Source organism: Staurois parvus, unplaced genomic scaffold (assembly GCF_062004578.1).
Source record: "Staurois parvus isolate SC_StPar_1 unplaced genomic scaffold, SC_StPar_1.0 ptg000048l, whole genome shotgun sequence".
Lineage (NCBI taxonomy): Eukaryota > Metazoa > Chordata > Amphibia > Anura > Ranidae > Staurois > Staurois parvus.
Window position 1 is genome coordinate 20,429,061 of NW_028317844.1, and position 6,743 is coordinate 20,435,803.

Here is a 6,743-nt window from a genome sequence, read left to right on the forward strand (position 1 = left end):
TGAACCCTACAGACTAAGACTGGGATACCATTAAATTTCATGTGCGTGGAAAGGCACGTGTCCCAATATTTTTGGCAATATAGTGTACATGCTAGCAAAAATCCTGATTTTTTTCTTTTTTAGTTATTTAAATTCCCTTCATGAGTGAGTATTGAAAGTGAACACAGTTTCACATTTTTTATTGTCATTCACTTTGTAAGGTGAACATACACTTTTCAAAGTGAACATTCCTTTTTCTAAGTAATAATAAATAATAATAACAAATCAACCCTAGTGAATTGCTGCTAAAAGGTTTCATGCAAATTGTCAGCACCACAAGCTTATTTTTTCAACAGAATAAGTCATATCTTCAGGCCAGATACAGGCAGTCCCCGAGTTACATACATCTGACTTACATACTACTCATACTTACAAATGGAGGGAGACAATCGGAAGTGAGAGGAAATCTACCCCTAGGAATAGAAATTAATTCCTGTAAAAGTTATGGGAATAAGGTGTCCCCACTGAAGCTTTATCACCAATTCTTGTTTCCATGACCACCCAAAATTTTCAAAATCCAGTTGTCACAGGGACAGAAAGTGAGATAAAATCTTTTGAACAGGGGCACAGACATTAAAACAAATATTGCAGGGGTGTGAACCTTTCCCTATGCTATCCAAAAACCTAAAAAATTATTTTTTTGCCTAGTTACACTAAAAATTGTACCTGTTTCAACTTGCATACAAATTCAACGTAAGAACAAATCTACAGAACCTATCTTGTTTGTAACCTGGAGATTGCCTGTATTTTTGTTTTATAAAAGCCTTGAACCTGACGGTGCTTATGAAGTGGCAGCAGGTTCTTTAACTTATATTTTGACATTTACCAGACCACCAAATATCTTCTACAGAGTCACAGGCAAAATATTTATTTATTATTATTAATAAACTTCCCTGTGATCTAGTAGATTGTGCACAGGGGTTGAATTACTAAAACTGGAGAGTGCAAAATCTGGTGCAGTTGTGCATGGTAGCCAATCATCTTCTCACTTCAACATGTTGAATTAAGCTTTGACAAAAAATACAATGGAAGCTGATTGGCTTCTATGCAGAGCTGCACCAGATTTTGCACTCGCCAGTTTTAGCAAATCAACCCCATTGTGCACACTGGCTTGGAGTATTCCCCTAAACCCAAAGAGTAATATTCTAAAAATATAGAATGTGAACAATAATAACAAGTAAGTCTATCTGAACACTCATACTGAGCATCACATATTTATAGGATAATACATGTTTTGTGTCAAAAGGTATGCATTTACACTGCCAACGTAATAATCATGCTGAAATATCAAATCCAACGAGGCATCAGTAGAAACAATTGATGCGCCTTTACTTGTTTGATGGCATAATAATTATATGCACATTAAAGAACATACATGGAAGATAACAGGCAGAAATTTCATAATGTCTTGGGAAATATTTGCCATTTTAACACAAACCTTCTAAATGTATATTGTGCTTTTGTACAACTTGAGATTTTTATGAAAATGAGAAACACACTTGCTAGAAGGAAGACAAATCAAATAGATTACTTGCTTACAGACTCACGCTGACAATGAAAGTAAGACTGTCTCACTAAGGACAAATCATTAATCGCTTGTGTTAAAATACAGGGAATCAATAAAACCTCTTTTGAATTAAACTGAGAAAAATTGGTCTTCAGAAGCTCTCAACAACTGTCATGATTCTACTAAGCAAGAGACATGGCAAAATGAACTCAATAATTTCATCAATATGGAACAGAACAACAATCAAAATTTTCATAAAAGGTCAACACCTGCTTCTTACTGAAACCCAGCAGATTTGCATCCACCGCAAGTAATTCTCTGTAGAATTTGCTTTGCAGTAGAGGACTTTGCCTTCTGAATACATCATTGGTCTGAGCCAATATTTATGCCATGGGGATTTGTGCAGCAAGGTAGACCTATAATATAAATATTGCATTGGAAACGCATTCCTTTGTTATACTTTGATTGCAATCAGAAGTACTTCATGCAAGGCTGTGCAGAAAGTTACCAGTGAAATCAGAATACAAAAATGACTGTTAACTTTTATTCATTGAAATAAATATGTATGAGGACAGTGTTGTCATGGAGATGTGATTGAGGCGTCCATTTAAATAAAAGCAGCACTTTGAATTTAAGGAACGTTGTGGGTTTGTTAAAAATGTCAAGCTATTTCCAAGCACACGCTAAATGAAAGGTTTGTATACCCAGCCATCTATGAAGAATGACATGTGCCAGTTAAGTTCCAGACTTATTTCAGACTATCAGCGATAAAGTTAGGCATTGTTCATTTGTATGCATTGCTCCCTTTCCTTGTGTGATTAGGAAAAAAGTTTTAATTACTCTTCAGACTTTCAAGTCTGTACAGAAATTTACAATATTCTGTTCCTCTCTTGTGAAGCATTTCATTTTTCCATCTTGTGTTTAAGAGCTTCAAAGACATGCGCTGTGCCAACACTATAAAAAGCAATGGAGGTGATTTACTACAGTAAAGTGAATCCCTTCTAAATAGGCAGCTTAACAATTTGCTGCACTTCAAGCAGTTGTAAAGGCTGAAGGTCTTTTTACCTTCTTGCATTCTATGCATGAAGGTAAAAAACTTGTGTGCAGCAGCTCCCCCAGCCCCTTCAATACTTATCTGAGCCTCATCGCGATCCAGCGATGTGTATGACAGCCTCAGCTGTCCCAGGGCTCTGCCTCCTCATTGGCTTAGACAACAAGTGGGAGCGATTGGCTCCTGCTGCGGTCAATCACAGCCAGTTAGCCAATGAGCAGAAAGAGGGGATGGGGTCAAACCATGGCTTTGTGTGGAGCAGCGGGTGTCCCCACAGCAAGCTGCTTGCTGTGGGGGCATCCGACAGGAGAGAGGGGCCAGGAGAGCCTGCGGGGGACCTGAGAAGAGCAGGATCCAGGCCAGGGGCGGACTGAGAACTCATGGGGCCCCCGGGCAATAGGGGATCATGGGGCCCCTGTGTCCTTGCCCAAACTCAAAAAAGCCTATGAAAAAGGTACCAGGGGCATCTCATGGGGCCCCCTACTGACCCCGGGCCCTCGGGCAGTGCCCGAGTTTCCAAATGGTCAGTCCGCCCCTGATCCAGGTTGATCTGTGCAAAACCACTGCACACAGAAGGTAAGTATAGCATGTTTGTTATTTTACAAAAAAAATATGAACCTTTAGAATCACTTTAAATAAATCCTTGACACTGAGTGAAATGATGCCCATTGTTATAGGGGATTACAATTATTTAAAGGGGTACGTCGTTGAGAAGAGCAACATTATGTCATAAATAAATAGTCTTTTTTTTGTTGTTTTTTGGACATCTATCGCAAGCAACAATAATGATCCATACATTTTTAAATGCGTATGTGAAGTGAAGCCTTTTTGCATCCGTATCTTGCTTCAGGCTGTTTCAAACAAAATATTGGTGCTTAGAACACTGCAGTTTAATGCAGCACTAAATACTTTCCCATCTGTAAATAGCTCAGCTGTGGGGAGATGATCTGAAACCTCTGAGCCCTGGGTTCACAATGATGCGGTGTGGCACATTGCATGTGATTCACACAGGGACTGCCAGATTCCTGTGCAACTCGCATGCGATTTCTGTGCAATGCAATTTGAGCCATGCATTTTGTATGGATCAAATCGTACCGCATCCGCACCAAAATAGTGCAGGACCCTTTTTCCTTTACACCCATGTGATCTGATTCTGCACATCGCATTGCATTTTGCAAACTGATTTCGGAGTGTTGTTAACTTAAAATACACACCTGCAGTGGTTCGCATGAACAGGGTGCGATTATGATGCGGTTTGGAGATCGCACAGAAATCGGTGCAAATTCTGCAACATATCAGTGTGAACGAGGGCTGAGGCTGCTTTCAGAATGATGTGGTAAAGTGTGAATGCACTGCAGTGTTTCTTTGGGTTCAGTGTATGTTGGCTGTGCTTTGCTATAGAGGTCTATTAGGTTTTGCAGTTTAGTGCACTTTATGAAAGCACACCAAAACTCCTGCATGCTGCATCTTTGGTGCACTTTTAGAAAGTGCACTTAAACTGCAGGACCTACTAGAACTCTATGGGAAAGTGCAGCCAACCTGCAACAAACCCATGGGTACATTGCACTGCTCCCGCGGTGCAGTCATACCGCACTGCATGAGCCAGTAAGCAGCCCAAGGTCTCATTCACATGTATGTACTTAAGCTTACTCCCATACAAGAGTCAGGCTTGCTCACATAGGAATACACAGGTGCCGCATGCAGCCCATATAGGTATTCCCATCCATGTCAATTGGGACACAGCTGCTGCTGTAAATTTGACAGCCACGTGGTGTGTGTGTACTGCCCCAATTGCACGCTTAATTTGGGGGCCACGCACCTGCACCCATACGGCTGTTAAATTAGGAGTAGCGGCCCATGTCCCAAGTGACATGAATGGGATTGTCTGCATATGGATGCACGTGACACCTGCATCCCCATGTGGGCAAACATGACATTTGTACGGGAGTACGCTTGACCCTAGGTTCACAACCAAGCATTTTCCGTTTTGCAGAAACGCACTACAGTCCATTTAACATGATTTCCTATGAGACACTTTCACTTCTCCACATTTTCACCCGGTGCGTTTTTTGGAAAGGGTCAGGGACTTTTCTAAACGCAAAAAGTTGCATTTTTGGTTCTATAGACTTCAATGGAAATGCTGCAGAAAAGTATGTAGTGTGTTTTTGCTGCGTTTTTGCCTCATTTGTGATGTATTTTTGATGCGTTTGAAATTTTAAATCTACCTAGCAACAAGAAAATAAATTGAAAAATAAAAAATGCAAAATGCATCAAAACGTGACAAAAATGCATAAAAAACACGTGCAAAAACACACCACGAAATGCACTGCAGATACGGATCAAACGCAAACTGCATAGGTGTGAACCTAGCCTAAGCACACTGTGTGAATAAGTTTTACCATCCATACTCACTGCTGCAACTTACATTCTAAAGCAGAGGAGCAAACAGTTATACCCTGACTTAAAGTGTTACTAAACCTAGGACCCTGCATTCGTTATATCTGATCTACCACAGTACACACAACATGGACATGCAATTATTTTAGAAAATATAAACTACTAAATACCTTTTGTCATCAGCAGATCAGTCTTATGACTTCTATCAGTGTCCAGCAGAGCACTGGTTAAAGCTTGCAGGAGGAGTTTTCCTTTTGCGCTAGGAGGATGCAGAACCCCTGACCTCTGTCTGGACAGTGCTGATTGGCCCTGTGCTGATCACATGCACTCTGCCAAGGAAAGAAAACCCTTTCTAGCAATACACACCAAACTGAGCATATGCAGAGTGTCTCCACATGATATGTCTTAGGCTATAAGAGGGAGACACTGGAAGAAGGGGAGGATCAGAGAAGACAGGCTAAAACAGCCTTTTTAAACAATGCAGAGGATTAACCCCTTAGGTTCCACAGTGAGTATAACAAGCATGCTTTACTGCATACACAGGCTGATTTTACTGTTGTGGGTTTAGTAACATTTTAATGTGTATCTAAACTTGAGAGCAAAAATATAATATGTATCTGAAAGCTTTTTCATGCTTTTCTTTCTTTATTTTCCTTTTATGTATCATGCCATGAATGCTTTTTGTCCTAAGGTAATCACACTCTCGCATTACTGTATCTATGTACGAGGAGCATCTTCACATTAGTGTTATCACTGTCATCAGATTAAGATAGGACTATAGACCATATTCTGCTCTTCTTTATAAGTTTGGTGGAGGTGTTCTGTAGTTCACAGAGTTTGGAATAATGCTAACTGAAAACAGCACAGCAGAAGTAGAAAGCACAGAAAATGATGAGCCTCAGGAGTATGGTACTGTAATGGCTAACGTATTAGATGGTGAAGAGAGCAGGGATGCAGCCCTGGGTTTGGCACTGTGTGGAGATTTCTGTTAAAAGCAGCCACTGAAGACAGTGCAGGGAGGACTGAGTGTGGTATGTTGTAAGACCAAATCCTGGATGAGATCAGTCCTTTGGTGCTGCCCTGTAATTTAAACAGTACAAATTCATACTTCTTGCAAATAACCTGGGGCTTTATGTTGCACTTGGCTTGGTATATGTTAGTGGTGGAGACATCTTTACTTATCTTTGCTTCCTGGGTAGTGTTTTGCTTTAAAGCGATTCTAAAGGTTATTTTTTTTTTTTTTTGTAAAATGACAAACATGTCTATACATACCTGCTGTGTGTAGAGGTTTTGCACAGAGCGGTCTGCATCCTCCTCTTCCCCTGCAGTCTCATCTGGCTCCTCCTTTCTGTCGGATGCCCCCACAGCAAGCATCTTGCTATGGGGGCACCCGCTGCTCCATGTGTCCATTCACACACAGAGCCACGGCTCGGCTCTGCCCCCTCTCTCTCCTCATTGGCTGACTGGCTGTGATTGACAGCACTGGGAGCCAATGGCTCCTGCTTGCTGTCTCAGCCGATGAGGAGGTAGAGACCCGGGATAGCCAAGGCTGTCATACACATCGCTGGATCTCAGTGAGGCTCAGGAAAGTATTGAGAGGACTGGGGGCACTGCTGCACACAGAAGGTTTTTATTACATTCATGCATAGAACACATAAAGGTAAAAACCCTTCAGCCTCTACAACCACTTTAATGCTGGTAATGCAGTTCAGTCTATTCTATCATTTCCACAAGACTCCCCACAACACT